Here is a 17,703-nt window from a genome sequence, read left to right as displayed (position 1 = left end):
GACTACAGCTGTCACTGTGCCTCACACATATTTGGTCACGGTGCATTACCAGGTAAACAATAAATCAATGTAAAGAAAATATATATATATATATATATATTTATATTTATATATATATATATATATATATATATATATATATATATATATATATATATATATATATATCAAAAACTGTTTTAAAAAGTCTTAACCACTTCAGCTCTGGAAGGTTGGACCCCCTAATGACCATTTTTTGCAATACGGCACTGCGTTACTTTAACTGACAATCACGCGGTTGTTGTACCCAAATAAAATTTCTGCCTTTTTTTTCCTATAAATAGAGCTTTCTTTTGGTGGTGTTTTATCACCTTTACGGTTTTTATTTTTTACGCTATATACAAAAAAAGACCGCCAATTTTGATTTAAAAAAAAAACAGTATTTTTTACTTTCTGCTATAAAACATTCTCAATAAAAAATTTTAAGAAATCACATTTCTTCATCAATTTAGGCCAATATGTATTCTGCTACATATTTTTGGTAAAAAAAAATCCCAATACGTGTATATTGATTGGTTTGCGCAAAAGTTACAGCATCTACAAACTATGGTATATTTTTCTATTTTTTTTTTCATTTTCTTTTTTTCTCGTAATGATGGTGATGACTGGCAAGGAAGGGATTAACATCAGGGGTGATCAAAGGGTTAAATGATTTCCCTAGGAGTGATTACTAACTGTGGGGGGTGCTTTGACTGGGAAAATTTAAAGATCCATGTTCCTTCTCAGCAGGAACACAGGATCAGTACGTTCCCCTCTCATTGTACGACACATTCCCTTCTCACAAAACTCACAGAACGGCAAGCTGCCTTGTTTACATAGGCAGATCACCATTCTGCCTTTCTCCTGAATAATGGGCAGATCCTGGCAGACATTGCGTCTGCCAGACCCGCTGATTGTCTCCCACTGTGTCCAATCACAGCGGGAGCGGGTTGTCCGTGGCACGCACGCACCCACCCTGGACCCGTAAGTGTCAGATCACATACCAGGTACGTGATCTGGCGCAGTATATCTATTGTGAGCAGTCGCTAAGTGGTTAAATAACCAAATATGAATTTTTCCATTATTTAGAAAATATGAGCAACGAGTTTATTAAAAAGTGTATCAAATAAAAGCCACATGTCCTTAATAGCAATGAACAACAATTTAGGTAGGCAAATTAGTTATTTAGTGATAATACTGCTAAATGAGGGTAGGCATCAAGGTTTAAATGATTCTGGTCATAAAAGGGTTAACAGAACATTTAATTTTCTAGATTGTGATGGATGAGACCTAAAAGTTGAGACTTGTTGTGTTCCTATTAATGCCCCACAACTTAAATTAGAGGGCAAATGCTCATTTTATCCTGGTTAAAATAGCTGCGTTGTTGACAGACCTGGTTGAATTCACGTAAATTGTATGATGAGCTATGTCCATCTCATTTGAAAGTGAGTGAGGTTTTAACTGGTCTTACTGCAGGTGGAAATAAACACCTTGGAAAGTGGAGCTTAAATTAGAAATCCAATTTAAAAATGACTTTCCTAGTTTCTAATGGATGAATTACTTAGCTTTCTAAAATGACCTATTATTTATTTTTTTACTTTTAATATTCAAGTTGAAAGGATAAATTCTATATAGTGTAAGGGAGGCCAGGCTTTAAAACAAGCCCCCACTTAACTCTGTAGCTGCAGGCACTGTAGGGAAATTCATCCTCAGAGTTTACAGCAGAACGCTGAGATTCCCTTGCTACTCCTGCCTAGCAAAAACATTGCAGCATTTCAGCCTTCTGATCACAGAGTTGAAGTTCAAAGAGGAGGGAGAGCTAAACTGATGAGTTCAATGACTTCAGTGCTGCTGCTATAAACTTTGAGGATGAATTTGTCCAAAGTGCCTGCAGCTGCAGAAGTCAATATGAGTTTTTGATTACTCTCATTTACTGTTTGTTTTCTTCACACTGGCCACAAATTTCCTTTAGGATTTAGAGAATCCTTGTGTTGCTGTACAGCCTGTATAACTGGTTTATTCAAACCTGGCTACAGGCAAGGGCTCCCTATAAAGGGTAAATGTTTTCTTTTCACAGAAATAATTGTACTTTGCCTGCAATCAAATGTTATGAGATTCATCTTTTAACAAGTTAGTTATATATATGAAAAACCTACTGAAAATGCTACAGACACATATATGGAAGTAAGATAGACCGCTTTCTCTACTGTGATAAAAAATATATTCTTCCTGTTATGATAATTATGTAATTAGAACCTAAAAGCATCATAAAGCCATATAAGCTGCATGCCTGATTGAAACAGGGTAATGGTGTCCATACAGCCTGCTGCATAAATAGCTAAACATTGCAACAGGGGTCATAGCATAAACAGATGTACTAGCATTAGGGATGATTTACTAAAACTGGAGAGTGCAAAATCTGGTGCTGCTGTGCATGGTAGCCAATAAGCTTCTAACTTCAGCTTGTTCAATTAAACTTTGACAAAAAAAAACTGGAAGCTGATTGGTTCCAGTGCAGAGCTGTACCAAATGTTGCACTCTCCAGTTTTAGTGAATCAATCCAATTACCGTATTTATCTGCGTATAACACACACTTTTTTCCCCTTAAAATCAGGGGAAAATCGTGGGTGCATTTTATACGCCGATCCCCGCCGATCCCCCACTGACTGTGAGGGGGAGAGGATTGAGCGCCGCCAAAATACACATAGCCTAGTGTACTCTGTACTTGGCTAGGCTCGGCTCTGCTCGCAGTCACGCCCAGTCCCGTCATTGGACCTGTGTTATGTCCATCATAGGAGCCGGGCCAAGGGGCGGGACTGGGCTTGACTGCACGAGGAGCCGAGAGTAGCCAAGAGGAGCCGGGTACACAGGAAATCCAGCTCTGTGTATCTCGGCGGCGCTAATTTTAAAAACGATTAGGCTGCAATGAGACAGGGCAAGGCTGCAATGAGACAATGCAAGGCTGCAATGAGACAGGGCCAGGCTGAAAGGAGACTGGGCAAGGCTGCATTGAGACTGGGCAAGGCTGGGCAAGGCTGCAATGAGACAGAGCGAGGCTACAATGAGACTGGGCAAGGCTGCAATGAGAGTGGGCAAGGCTGCAGATGGACACTGATCATTCTGCAACGATGAGCAAGGCTGCAGATGGCCACTGATAAGGCTGCATTGATGGGCATTTAAATGTAAGTTTTTCCTTAAACTTCCCTCCTAAAAGTTTTTTCCTTAAAATTCCCTCCTAAACTTGGGGTGCATATAAATATGGTATGGCATCTTCCTTCCTAGGAGGTCGGAATTTGTTACTTCCCTGCCTTGAGAAGAATTCTTACAATATTTTGGATAGGCATAGATGATCCAATTTTTACAAGGGGTGCTCCTAGTTTGAACATTACTTGGGATAATTGAGTCATGTGTGGCTTCCTAATGAGGCAATAACAAGTTCCTCTGGCTATAGCAAGGGCTCAGAGTTGCACACAATGATTTCCCCAAATCTCTGTGTGATGGGTGCCAATCCTTCCTTCTTCTACATAGACAATGGACATATCTAACTACCATGCATGCACTGCCAGCACTAATAAACGAGAGACTGGCCAATGCTTGAAGGATCTATTTGAGGATGAATAGACATTATCTTGTTCAAAAGAAAAATCTTCCTATCTGTGGACAAACATAACTTGATTACTGGTACATAGTATAAAAACAAAACTTTTCTCAGGTTATTTAGGGTGCATATATATACACTTAGAGCTGAACTTCAAGTGAATATAAGCCAATACCATTTAACTGAGTTGTGTATTAAAACTGTATTAAGCCCAAAACCAAACATGTAATATATTGCAGCTTTCTAATCTTTAGATGCGGTGGTCTTTTTTTTAGGCATTTTCACACTGTTTGCCCAGCTGATCTAGCCAGTATCACACTTCCTGTAAAAGGCTGGCCATAGACGGTATGAATCTTGGCCGGTTCAGCAGCAACTGGCCATGATTCTAACCATTAATGGGCAGGCTAAATGTACCAAGTTGATTGATTGATTGATCAACTTGGGTACAACCAGCCTGCCGGATCGGCTTCCGGTTATCATGAGCGGCTTCTACAGCCATTACGGTCTTCTCCTGGTGGGGACTGATTGCTGGGTAGGAGGGATTCCCCTGTCAACATTGTCTGTGTGGATAGGGGAACTGGGGAACTGTGCAAATTTCTTTCCTGCAACCCGTGGTGTTAGATGGGCCTAGCAGATTTAAATACATTAACAAGCCACATTCGAGCTAACACTTTATAAGCAGTTACAGCAACAGTTATGTTTTCCTGTTGGGAAAAAGGTTTTACATAAATAAAATCTGATCATTGTGCCACTGGCAAATGGTTTGTCTCATCATGTTAACTGATATATCTGGAAGAGAGCTTTATCTATTGAAAAACATCAGACGTATTGGCTGAATCACCAGATGAAAATAGAAGAAAAAAGCCTAAAAATGAAAATGAATGCAGCCATCACATCTCAGAATCAGTAAAATCTGCAATATAATAAATGTTTGATTTGGGTTTAATACTGCTTTAATTAAAAATCATTAAACTGAATTATTTTTGCACAGAACAGCATGTGTACCTGAATCTGTCTTGATCAGCCTATTGGAAATCAGAATTTTAAATGGGAGAGGGAGGGCAGAACCCTAATGCAGCGTACACACGATCAGACTTTCTGGCGGACTTGGTCCGGCTGACCAGAGACCGTCGGACAATTCGATCGTGTGTGGGATCCAGCAGACTTTTTCTTCCCAAAACTCCAGTGGACCTAGAAATGAGGATGGCTTCAAATTTGTCCACCGGACTCGGCTTTCTATCGGACAATCCGTTTGTCTGTGGCTAGTCTGACGGACTAAAACCGACGCTAGGGCAGCTATTGGCTACTGGCTATGAACTTCCTTATTCTACGTCATCACATTTGAATCCATTGGACTTTTGGAGTGATCGTGTGTGGCCAAGTCCGTTCATTTGACAGTCCGGCGGACCTCAGCTGCAAAGTCCATCGGATTGTCCGCCGGACCAAGTCTGTCAAAAGGTCCAGTTGTGTGTATGCGGCATAAGGGCCAGTGTTGGCAGGCTTTGGGTTTGTGTTGATAGCATCAGTGTTTCAGATGCTTCTGGGAATATTCAAAATGTATTGACAGGTGCAGTTTACCTGCAGTTGGCTTCATTCTGACCTGTATTTGACCTGCTTCAAACTGTTTTTGCATTCCCATAGACATGGATGAGAATTCAAAACCTGTTGGAACTTAACAAAAGCCCATCAACACAAGCCCTAAGCCATTTGGGGCTCTGATACTTTACATGTTAGGGCTCTATTGCTTTGCACAATGCCTATATCATCACTTTACAGGCTAAGAAAGTATGGGGATGACCTCATCAGTATGCTATAGTAGATTTTGATTGTAGAGATTGATGTATTGGAATGCAGGACACTAGTGTAAAGGGTAATTTGATTTCATGTAATGAGGGAAGCCCTCTGTAAGCATGTGAACCCTGTAGGGATTTACCCTTGCAAAAAAAAGATGTTCAAGAAGTGAGACCGCCAACTATGTTTAATAGGTCCAGGTGACCAGGTGTAGCCAGAGACACTTCCTCTTTATCACAGCTAAAGAATGCAAAATATACATTACATGAACATTATTCAGCATACACTGTAAAGAAAAATATATACTTACCCTCAAATGAGCTGCTGTATCTCGGGTTCCTGTTCTTGCGCCCACGACTCTGCAAACAACACCACACACTCTAATACACCTGGCTGGGTGGGGAATGTTTAGTATATGTGTATTTGCAGTACCCCAGCGGCAAAAGGGATACGAACAACAGTAATGACACAGCAACAGTTAAACAATAGCAAGAAATACAGTATGCTACAAATGGATGAACGATAGAAAGAAATATGCTGCAAATGGATGAACAATAGAAAGAAATATGCTGCAAAAAAAATAATTGGTTTAGAGAGCAACCTATCCTACACACTTTACTTGAGAAATCTTAAGGAGGATTATACCAACAAACCAGTTAAGCAGTCTGTATATACCTTCTGTAAGGGATACCAAGAGCTGTTATCCTGTGAAGCAGTCCTGACCAGAAATGTATGGACTTGCACAGAGAACACCAGGCACAAATATGGTATAAAAAATGTGATATAATATAATAATCATACATACCATACACTGAAATTACCAAAACCCCATGAACTAATACAAGTGAACCTAATGGGTAAGATTGAAAATGATAAGCAAACTACCAAAACCAAGGAACTAATTCTATACTGTACATATGGCAGGGTAAGACTAAAGAGATGTCGTCAGTATCAGAGCCAGGGTCATGCACAGAAGATCAAACCAAAGGAGCAGGGAACAAGTCAGGACGGGGGGAGGGTACACAAGAGCAAGTTCAAGCTAGTTTTACAGATGTAGCACCCTGATGTTTAGGCAGGGTTGCTCCTAAATTTACCTGCCAGATGTAGTCATCTTGGCTCATTGCTAGGGATCAATTGATTTTGCCTTAAGTCTAAAATAGCTGCACTTCTCTCTTCTGCCGCTAAGTGGCCGGGTACCTGGTGGCATTAGATAAGGCAAGAGCAAAGCAAGGACAGCTTAGGAGTATATGGGCTATCTCAGCCAATGGGCAGGGGTTTTCATGAAGCCCTTGGCCTGCTGGGAGAACCTACCTATTTGGGTGGAGTCAGGTGATCAGTGTTCTGTGCCACTTGGACGGCTGTCTGGGTGGATGTATGTTGTACTGCCGGACTGCTAGGCCAGTGTTTGGGCCTATCCCGGGTACATCTGGCTTCTAGGCTGTCTGAGGGCCTATCCAGAAGCAAGAGAGCAGCGTAGTGTTGGGATTGTGGCTTGCAGTCCAACCAGAAGTGACAATTCTACCGGCCAGAGAACTTGTCGTGGTTGGAGGTAGAGGGGAAGCTGTCGCCCATCAAGGGACCATCCACCTTATTATCAGAGACCACAGTGAGTAGCTGAAGTAAGTACCGTAATAGAATTCTCACCAATCGGGGACGGTGAAGAATCTGGAAACTTCAGCAGGTGTCAAGCCAAGGACCCAGCCAACGAGGGTGACGTTTGCAGAACAGCCTTGTGTGTCAAGCTGGCGACCGAGCAGGCCAGTGGCGTGAAGCTTGAGAAGTATCTGGAGTCCCAAGCTAGGGACCCAGCAGAGAGGTGGGAGTGACGCTTGAGGAAGATACTACAGTGAAGATAGGAGGAGCTCAAGGGATTCAGTGGCAGTGGATCATCTGGTCTAGTGAGAGAGACTGGGAGCTCAGTGGGTTGAAGAACTACAAGAAATGTTTGTAGTGGAAGTGAAGGAACTGTTACACCTTGTGTTAGAAACTGTTGATGACTGTTGCCATAGGAGATAGCATTGCTACACATACAGATGTGGTGTCTTGCTGGCTACCTTTCCCTGCATGGCTGTCTACCTGTAGAAGTCTCTGAGTCTGCCAAATTAACATTGCAACTGCCTAAGGGTGTCCTGGCCCTAACCCTCTCTCCCAAAGTTCTAGTCAAGAGAAATAATATCTCTTTGAATTCAAGAAGTGTCTGGCACCCATGAATCTACTTTATACTACACCCACTAGGCTTTACAACCCACTCTATATGGAAGGATGTCAGCAGCTCTTGGCTCTGGAGGTTCTCATTAGACTGAAGAAGGTCTGGGACCTTGCTACACAAGGTAATAACTGGGCTTGCAAAGGAATTTGGGGTACACAAAGTGGATTTATAGCCTTTGAGGCTATTAAAGTGATATAAAACAAATTTTAAGCTCTTTCAGTAGCTAATTTATTCGTTTACTGAGTATGCAGCTTCTTTTATACAGTTTAATAGTTGCCAAGATTGAATAAAGACCCATCCTGTAAGAAACACATCTAAAAAGGTTTTTTGTTTTTTTTAACCCATTGCCGACTGCATAACATAGATAGACAGCAGCAAGGCAGCTCTGCTGCACCAGATCACACACTAGGTACATGATATGGCACTTCAGGGTAGGGGGTACGAGCACACTGTTGGCGACCTGTCCATGCTGTGATTAAACACAGCCGATGCCGATCAGTTGGTGGAGGCCAATGGATTACCGCCGGCACTCGCTGATCGTCCGAAATTTACACAGAATTTCTATTTATGAAAACAAGGCAGAGCCTTGTCCTGTCAGTAGGGAAGTAATGGATTTTCTTTCCCCAGAAAGCAGGGAATAAAATCTATTATTTGCCTTTGTAAAAGCACCTCACACAATACACCAAAACACTGGCTAGGCACACATTTAACCCTTTGATTGCTCTAGATGTTTAACCCCTTCCCAGCCAGTGTGATTAGTACAGCGACCGGGTCTATTTTTAGCACTGATCACTGTATTAGTGTCACTGGTTCCCAAAAAGTGACAAAAGTGTCAGTTAGTGTCAGACTGTTTGCTGCAATATCGCAGCCCCAATAGAAGTTGTTGATCGCCACCATTACTAGTAAAAAATAAATTAATTAATAAAAATTCCACTATATGTCCTATAGTTTGTAGATGCTATAACTTTTGCGTAAACCTATCAATATTCGCTTATTGGGATTTTTTAACAAAAACATTTAGCAGAATACAAATTGACCTAAATTTATATAGAAATTAGATTTTTTACATTTTTTTATTGGATATGTTTTATAGCAGAAAGTAAAAAATATTGTTTTTTTTTCAAAATTGTCGATCTTTTTTGTTCATAGCACAAAAAATGCAGTGGTGATCAAATACCATGAAAAGAAAGCTTTATTTGTGGGGAAAAAAAAGAAAAACAGATTTTGTTTGGGTACAATGTTGCATGACTGCACAGTTGTCAGTTACAGTAACGCAGTGCAGTATCGCAAAAAATGGCCTGGTCATGAGGGGGGGGGGGGTTAATCTTCCAGCGGTCAAGTGGTAAATTTATCTACACAGTTTATCTCTTAATCCTTGCCTATGTTCCTTTTTAAGCTGGGGCCATAAACATTGTCCTAGGTTTCCTGTTTCAGCTGTTTCTTGCAGCTATGGAAACACACTTACATGAAGGAATTAATTACTTACAGGAGGAAGGAGTTGTGTCTCCCTACACTATGTGCATCAATAGAAACACGCAGCTTTATAGCCTAGGATGGAAAGAGTGTCCTCCCTCGCCCTTCTTCCTCCATTTTCCAAGATAACAGGCTACTTCCAGACTGCATTGTCCATTGTTCAAGGGCCACTAATCAATGTCCTTATTCTCCAAAAATATTCCATACACATGTAATTATGCATATAGCATATCTCGGCAATGCCCCTGGAAGCTGAAAACCACTGAAGTGGACACTGCTATTTCAGTGATCTCTACATGCTTCTGGGTGCAATGCTGAGAGACCTCCTGTGTTCAGAATGCATCAGGCTGGCCACTCAGCACAGGACCCAAAAGCAAGTGGAGATCACTGGAGTTGCAGTGTCTACTTTAGACCCCTTTCACACTGAGGTGCTTTACAGGCGCTACAGCGCTAAAAATAGCGCCTGCATAGTGCTTGTAAAGAGGCACTCCTGTCTCTCCAGTGTGAAAGCCCGAGTGTTTTCACACTGGAGCGGTGCGCTTGCAGTGCGTTAAAAAAAGTCCTGCAAGCAACATCTTTGGAGTGGTTAAGGAACGGTGTATACACCGCTCCTTCACCGCTCCTGCCTATTGAAATCAATGGGGCAGTGTGGCTATACCGCTGGCATAGCGCTGCTGCAGCAGCGCTTTACGGTGGTTTTAACCCTTTCTCGGCCGCTAGCAGGTGGGTAAAAGCGTCCCGCTATTGGCCGAATAGCTCTGCAAATTTGACGGTAAAGCACAACTAAAAATAGTGGCACTTTACCTCCGACGCACCCACCGCTCCAGTGTGAAAGGGGCCTTAGTGATTTGCAGATTCCAGAGCAGTGCATATTATTAGCGGTCATGTGCACTGCTCTATACACACTACAAATCTCATAGTCTATAGTTCAACATCCATCTTGGCAGTGAGCAGAAGAGTGAGCTACATTCCTAATCATAGTGGAACCAGGAAGAAAGTAGCCACCTTTCTGACAGGAAGTCAGATTGCAGCAGCACAAAAAGAAAAAAAAAATGGATGAAGCTGAGTGCAATAGAAGGTACTTCTTTGAGGTAAAATTTATACTTGGATATTTTTTTTTTCTTTTTTAACCAGTGTTTAGTTTCACTTTAACACCTGTATAACGCCGAATAAGTAAGGTACCATTTATTATTTTAGTGCAGTGCATGGCCCTGAATAGTGAGTATATGTAATATGCTTCTGAAAAGCATCAATCCCTCTGGCAGCTGCTTGGAATACAACATTATCTCTTCTCTCAGAATAGTAAGGATGGCGCACAGGTTTCAGCTATTACGTGAATCAATGATGCTAATGGCAACCTGCATTCATGATATGCATAACATATGCCAGCCGAGAGATGAATAGCAATAAGAACAGTTCATCAAACCCTTATTCCATTAGTGTAAAAGGACAAGAGGGAATTTACGCTTACATAAACACACACGTATATCTGAGGTGTATACACACACATCTATAAACCAGGGATTTGCAGTCAGGGGAGGCAGGAACATAACAAAAAAAAGAGCTTCTAGGGTCATAGCTCGGCGACCTAGGGGCACAGGGACCCCAAATTTGGGGGATATGTAGGCTAAGCCCTACCCCACCACTGGTAAAAATGAAGCTCCCACGACCTATGGTTCCAGAATTATATGGGGCTCCTTGCGCATCCTGTCAGAAGCTAATTACAGTGCAGCCACTTTAAATACAAGCTGGCAAACTATGTTTGCAGCAGACTGAAGACTAAATACACACAATCAGATTTTCCGATGGGAATTGTGTGATGACCGGCTGTTGGCGGAAAATCTGACCGTTTGTATGCTCCATCAGACAATTGTTGTCGGATTTTCCGCAGACAAATGTTGGATAGCGGGCTTTAAAATTTACTGCGGACAAATGTCTGTTGTCGGATTTTCCAAGCGTGTGTACACAAGTCCGTCGGACAAAAGTCCAAAGTCCGGCGATGTGATTGGCCAAGCATGCAGGGTCACAGTGCATACTTGGCCAATCATGAGCCAGCAATGCACTGCGATGGCGTTGTGTATTGTGGGCCGTTCGTACCACACGAATTTGGTGCGAACAGTCCACAAAGTTCTGAATTCGCCGAAGACGAACGGCCGATGTTCAAGTCGAACATGCGTTCGAGACGAACACCGAGCTCGTCACCCTAATGGTGAGCAGTGGAATCAAATCCTGGGGGTGGGTCAACACAAAGACTCTCTCAACTGTTTATACTACACAGGATATACCACACACCTATTCAATTACATAGATGGGGTAGACGTGACTCTCCCATATGTCCCAAATGACAGGCTCACTCAGGTGATCTCATTCATATGCTTTGGAGGTGCCCCAAACTAGTGAGGTATTGGAGCGATGTATTGGTAGAATAAATAATGTTTTTCAGGTCCAACTCGAGCTGGAGCCACTGGTGTGCTTACTGGGCAGCCTAGATGAGGACCTGTACCTTCCACCAATATACATTGCCCTTATGAGACTTCTATACTTGGCCAGGAAACTTATTGCCCATTTGTGGCTGTCGGCATGTATACTAAAGGAGGCGCAATGGATACAAATGGTTAATACCACTCTTATCCGGGAAAAGTACACCTACCAGCATAGAAAATCACCAAACAAATTTTCTAATATATGGCATAACTAGCTGGGCTTCCCAGAAGTGGCTCCAGCTCAAATGGCCCTGGATAGGCTACTAATGGGATAGATGTATGAGGGTCTATGTAAGTGAAGGTATATCTCATATGCTACCATACCATAGGGAGAGTCATACATAATCGATGGGTCTGAGCCATGGTGAAGCGTCAATGGTTGGTTTATTTATTATTAATTATTTATATTTAATTATTATTTCATGTTTTGTTTTTACTTTGTTTATCTCTTATTTTAGTTTTGGTTTTTACTACTACTCTCTCTATAATTAGAGTGAGCACTTGGATGCGACATTATCCTATCTATAAAGGAGTATGATAACAGTATTGACTGTACAATTATAATAGAGTGAAAAATTAAGACTGCTGGTACTCTAGATACATGTATTTAACCACTTTGTCAACAATTTTCAGCTTTCGGTGCTCTCACATTTTGAATGACAATCACTCAGTCATGTAACACTGTACCCAAATTAATTTTTTGTACTTTTTTTCCCACAAATAGAGCTGTCTTTTGGTGGTATTTGATCACCTCTGGGTTTTTTATTTTTTGCGCTATAAATGAAAAAAGACCGAAAATTTTGAAAAAAAAAAACATTTTTCTTTGTTTCTGTGATAACATTTTGGCCACAATTTATACTGCTACATATCTTTGGTAAAAATAATCCAAATTTGTGGATATTATTTGGTCTTTGTGAAAGTTAGAGAGTCTACAAGCTGTGGTGCGAATCACACAAAATTGATTACATTTGATGTACTGGTGGCCTATCTCATTTCTTGCGACCCGAACAAGCCAGAAAAGTACAAATACCCCCCAAATGACCCCAAATTAGACATTCCAAGGTATTTAGTAAGAGGCATGGTGAGCTTTTTGGTGTTGTCATTTTTTTCCTACAATTCTTTGCAAAATTAAAATTTTTCTTTATTTTTTTATTTTTCACAAAATTGTCATTGGAACGGGTTATTTCTCTCACATGGCATGTGTATACCACAAATAAGGCCCCAAAATAAATTCTGCTACTACTCCTGAGTATTACGATACCACATGTGTGGGACTTTTCCACAGCCTGGCCACTTAGAGAGGCCCAACATGCAGGGAGAGCCGCCATGTGTTCTAGGAGCATAAATTACATCTAACTTGTTGACTACCTATTACACTTTTGAAGCCCCTGGAGCACTAGGACAATGACACTGACGTGGCACTGATGACAGATGGCACTGATACGTGACACTGATGACACGTGAAACTGATGTGGCACTGATGACAGATGCCACTAATACGTGGCACTGATGACACGTGACACTGATGACAGTGATGACAGATGGCACTAATATGTGGCACTGATGACACGTGGCACTAATACAAGGCACTGATAGATGGCACTAATATGTGGCACTGATGACAGATGGCACTAATACGTGGCACTGACACGTGACACTGATGACAGATGGCACTGATACGTGGCATTGATGACATGTGACACTGATAACAGATGGCACGTGACACTGATAGGTGGCACTGATGGCAGATGGCACTGATACGTGGCACTGATGACAGATGGCACTAATATGTGGCACTGATGACACGTGACAGTGATATGGCACTGATGACACAGGGCACTGATGTGGCACTGATCACAGGTGGCATTGTACATGGCACTGATGACAGATGGCACTTATACGTGGCACTGGGGACAGATGGCACTGACAGGTGACATTGGGGCAAATGGCACTGACAGGTGGCACTGGGGCAAATGGAATTGGGGACAGATGGCACTGACAGGTGGCACACTGGGGACAGGTGGCACACTGGGGACAGATGGCACACTAGGGACAGGTGGCACACTGGGGACAGATGGCATACTGGGGACAGATGGCATACTGGGGATAGATTGCCCACTGGGGACAGATGGCATACTGGGGATAGATTGCACACTGGAAACAGATGGCACACTGGGGACAGGTGACTTACAGCTGCTGCAGCCATTCATCTCTCCCTCCTCACACGCTGTCTGTGAGGAGGGAGAGCGGCGATGAGAGATGATCTCATATGTTTACACATGAGATCATCTCTCATTGGACACGCCGATCGCGCTGTAAACCGCCGCTGTGATTGGCCGTTTACAGCGATCTGTGACTGGCTGTGTCCGGGTGACACGGCCAGCACAGAACTTCCCCAATGTGCGCTCGCGGGAGCACGCATTGCGGAAGTAAACAGGAAGCCGTCCGTCTTTCGGCTATAGAGCGGACGCCTAGTGGTTAAAGTGACATATTTGTCATGTATAAGTTGTAATGTCTTGTGCTCCCATCAATAAACATCTTTTTGTTGATTAAAAAAAGATAAAACTATGTTGGTGTACCTTGTCAATTTTGCATTGTATTTTTTTAAATGTAACTGCCTACTCCCAAAATGTCATTTGAAGTAAAACACATAGCCAAGTATTATTCTACACAATTTTTTTATTCTGCATTAAAAAAAAAAGAAAACAAATAAAATTAGACATGCTATCTGCCAATAGAACCTAATCAAGAAGTGCATTCTAATCATCCAAAAATATAAAAAATATAACAAATCAAATCATTATTATTCAACCAAAAAATAAAATAAAAGCCTCATGTATGTGTCCTGCTTCTTAATATAGGGGGTCAACAATGCCAAGAGTTGGTGAGAGCAGGGGTCTGTCAGCCAGAGATAATTCCAAAAATCGTCATCATTCTCCTGGAGCTCCCTCAGCAAAGGCATATGGCATAATTGGTCACGATTAATAAAGCAACCAATTTTTGGTCCAAGAACTCCTCCTCCTCCTGTTCCTGGACTGGACTTGGGTCTTGAGCTATGAATAAGTGCCATTATGGGGCGTGAAACGCATTAGCTATCAGCCCTGTTCTTTCCCTATATATGAGGTGACTGTACTTGAATTTTACCATTTCATATTAATAAAGATGCCTTCCATGGTGTGCGGCCATGCAGGATTTTCTTTCTATTCCTACTCCTGTTCCTGATCTGGACTTGGGTCAAAGCAAAAATTATTGGCAAGGCCAATAATAAATAACACGTTATCGCCTCCGATTCCGCAACATGTCTGGTTGGTGAACGGCTGTTCAGAAACTAACTGAAAAGCATGAAATGAAAACCGCAAACTGAAAAGCGCTAAATGAAAAGTGCGAAATGAAAAGTGCGAATCAACACTCACCAAATTTCTATTAAGACAAAATTAGCAGAAGGAGCCCAAAAGGTGGAGCTAAAGAGCTGAAAAACCACGTAGTATGTCAGTACATTCCTGTTTTTTGGCCGACAATTCCTTGCCATTTGTATGCAAGACAAAATCCAGGCACACGCCTTCGGACAAAAGTCTGAGGTTTCGTCTGCTGAAAATCCGATTGTGTGTACAAGGCTTGAGAGAATGAGCTCACAGTGCCTCTCACCTCTTGTCAGAGGCACTGAGCTCAATGAACAGCTTGGAATCTTGGACCAATGGTAAAGTACCATTGGTCCCAGCTGTTCAATAAAAATACTGCAGTGGAGGCCCGCCTCTCACTGCAGTGGCATAGAAGGGGCATGTGTCTAAAAGACAAATGCTCTCTTTCAGCCCAGCCCTCCTAACTACAAGGAAATAACGTGTTTATGGGTATAAGATTTACCCACAATCCCATGTTTTCCTCACACAGTTAAGAGGGAGAATCTGCTGCTGCTGAAAAGGTATTGTTATATTCAAGCTAAATCATATATTATTATGCTATATGTTATAATATAATAATTTATTATTTATCTATTTACTGTGAAATTACTGGTTGGAAGTTAGAACTTCAAACTTCAGTAATTTTGCACATTAAGCCAACTGCTTGAGTACAGATTTTTAAAATATTGTAAATTACCTTAAAAACAATATATAATAATTATTTGTATATTACGTACTTATGGTAATTAACCCCTTGCCACCCAGGCCAATTCTGACACTTCTCTCCTACATGTAAAAAACCTTATTTTTGCTATAAAATTACTCAGAACCCCCAAACATTATATATATTGTTTTAGCAGACACCATAAGGAATAAAATGTTGGTCGTTGCAACTTTTTATGTGACACGGTATTTGCGCAGCAATTTTTATTTTATTCGTTTTTTTTTTTTAAAACTGTTTCATGAATAAAAAAAACAAAACAGGGTCGGATTTTCCCAAGGAAAATGTCAGATCGGACCATGTTGTCAGAAAAACTGCCACGCATGCTCAGAAAAAATTCTGAGGTGGAACCGCTCGGTCAGGTAAAACTAGCGTTCGTAATCGATATAGCACAGTCGTCACGCTGCAATGTTAAAAATTGTTTAATGCAGCGCATTCTCTTTTTCTTTATAATGCTAGAAGAATGAAATTGTTTTGCTGCTCATATTCACACAGACGTCTCCAAAACTTATTTCTTTATTCTTTTTCCTGATTTCATGAATAGAATAATTTTACTCATCAGATCTTCCGAATAATTTTTTTTTATTTTTTTTTTTTTTATTTTGTGGTTGGTTTTTTAATCAATATCTCCTTTTTTTTACCTTTTGCTAATCTTCGTAATTTTTTTGGTGTGTTTTGTGTATCAACTAACCACAACACCATTATTATCTTTTTATTTTACTGTTTTATTTTTTAATCTCGAGGAGGTTGTTTGGTGTTGGTGCCCCTTAATTAATTTGACTTTGTATATTTGAAATGTACCTGCCTACTCACAAATAAACTGTCCTTTTTGAAGTAAAACACATAGGCAAGTATTTCTTTAACCAAAAAAAACTTTATTAGGTGTCATAATCAAATAAAGAGGGAGGCAACGCTGGAGAAACTGGGGAAATTGGCGAAGCCTTTGGCCCCCAGGGCAGACATCAATTTTTCAAAGGGAAAAATTGGTGGCCTGAGGAGTCCATATCTAAGGGAGAACAGTCTGGTCCAGAAGTCCAAGAGATCAGGAACAGCAGCAGATGTCATCTATGTCCCCAGGCTGTGGTCATACAAGAGCCTGCATCTTCTGTCAGACCAGACTGAACCCAGGTCATCACACTCTGGTCTTCCTTACATGCTTCCTTCCAGTCTGTGGCTGTTGTGTTGGAGGTGTGGCAGGAGGAGGAGGAGGAGCATGGTCCAAATCACACAAGTGTGTTTTTTTGTGTAATTTGGCCCAACAACCCCGTATTTAAAATTTTCACAATGATTTCATCACACATGAGGCGTTGCCCCTCCTCCATTTCATGCAGTTTACATGCAGCCAAGGCGGCAAAGGCCTCTTGATAAGTGGGTGTGGCTTGGAGGGCTGCACCCCCCCCCCCTTTCTGGCCCTTTTGGGAGGAAGGTGGAGGGGAAGGACCTGTGATTCAGTCAGGCTCCTAGGCCTGCCCACATCTTGGCTGCCATTTACCCCTGCCTCCTCCTGGCTGCCACATTCCACAGCCACCTCCTGGCTGCCACATTCCACACCCTCCTCCTGGCTGAGGTTCCTGTGTATGAAAAAGGGACATAGTCTTAGTTTTTGGTTCATCAAACACACACAATTTTCAGCTCTTGACTGTTGAAAATTGTTAACACATAGAAAAGACTATCATTCTGAGTTCAGCATTTTTCATTCCTGTCCCAAATATTTTGGGCACTACTGTCTATTGATATGTAAAACACTTTATAAAATCCGCAATTAGTGAGCAAAAATCAAGCTAACATAATTTTTACTCCAAAAATATGTAGAACAATACTATACCTGGCTCAAGCTGGGCTCCTCCACACCTTCCTGACTGGAAGGCCCAGGTTGGGCGTCGGAAGCCTCAGCAGGGGTGGAACGAAGCGTAGAAGGAAGCGTGGAAAGAAGAGAGGAGAGTGACTCCCTGATCTCAGTCTGGTCTGACAGAAAATGCATCCTCTCATAGTACCACAGCCTGGGGACATAA

The sequence above is a fragment of the Lithobates pipiens genome, unplaced genomic scaffold, assembly GCF_037356315.1.
Source record: "Lithobates pipiens isolate NorthernLeopardFrog02 unplaced genomic scaffold, aLitPip1_a1.2 Scaffold_13, whole genome shotgun sequence".
In the NCBI taxonomy this organism is placed as follows: domain Eukaryota; kingdom Metazoa; phylum Chordata; class Amphibia; order Anura; family Ranidae; genus Lithobates; species Lithobates pipiens.
The sequence above is the reverse complement of the archived record's forward strand: the minus strand, read 5'-3'. Positions refer to the sequence as shown.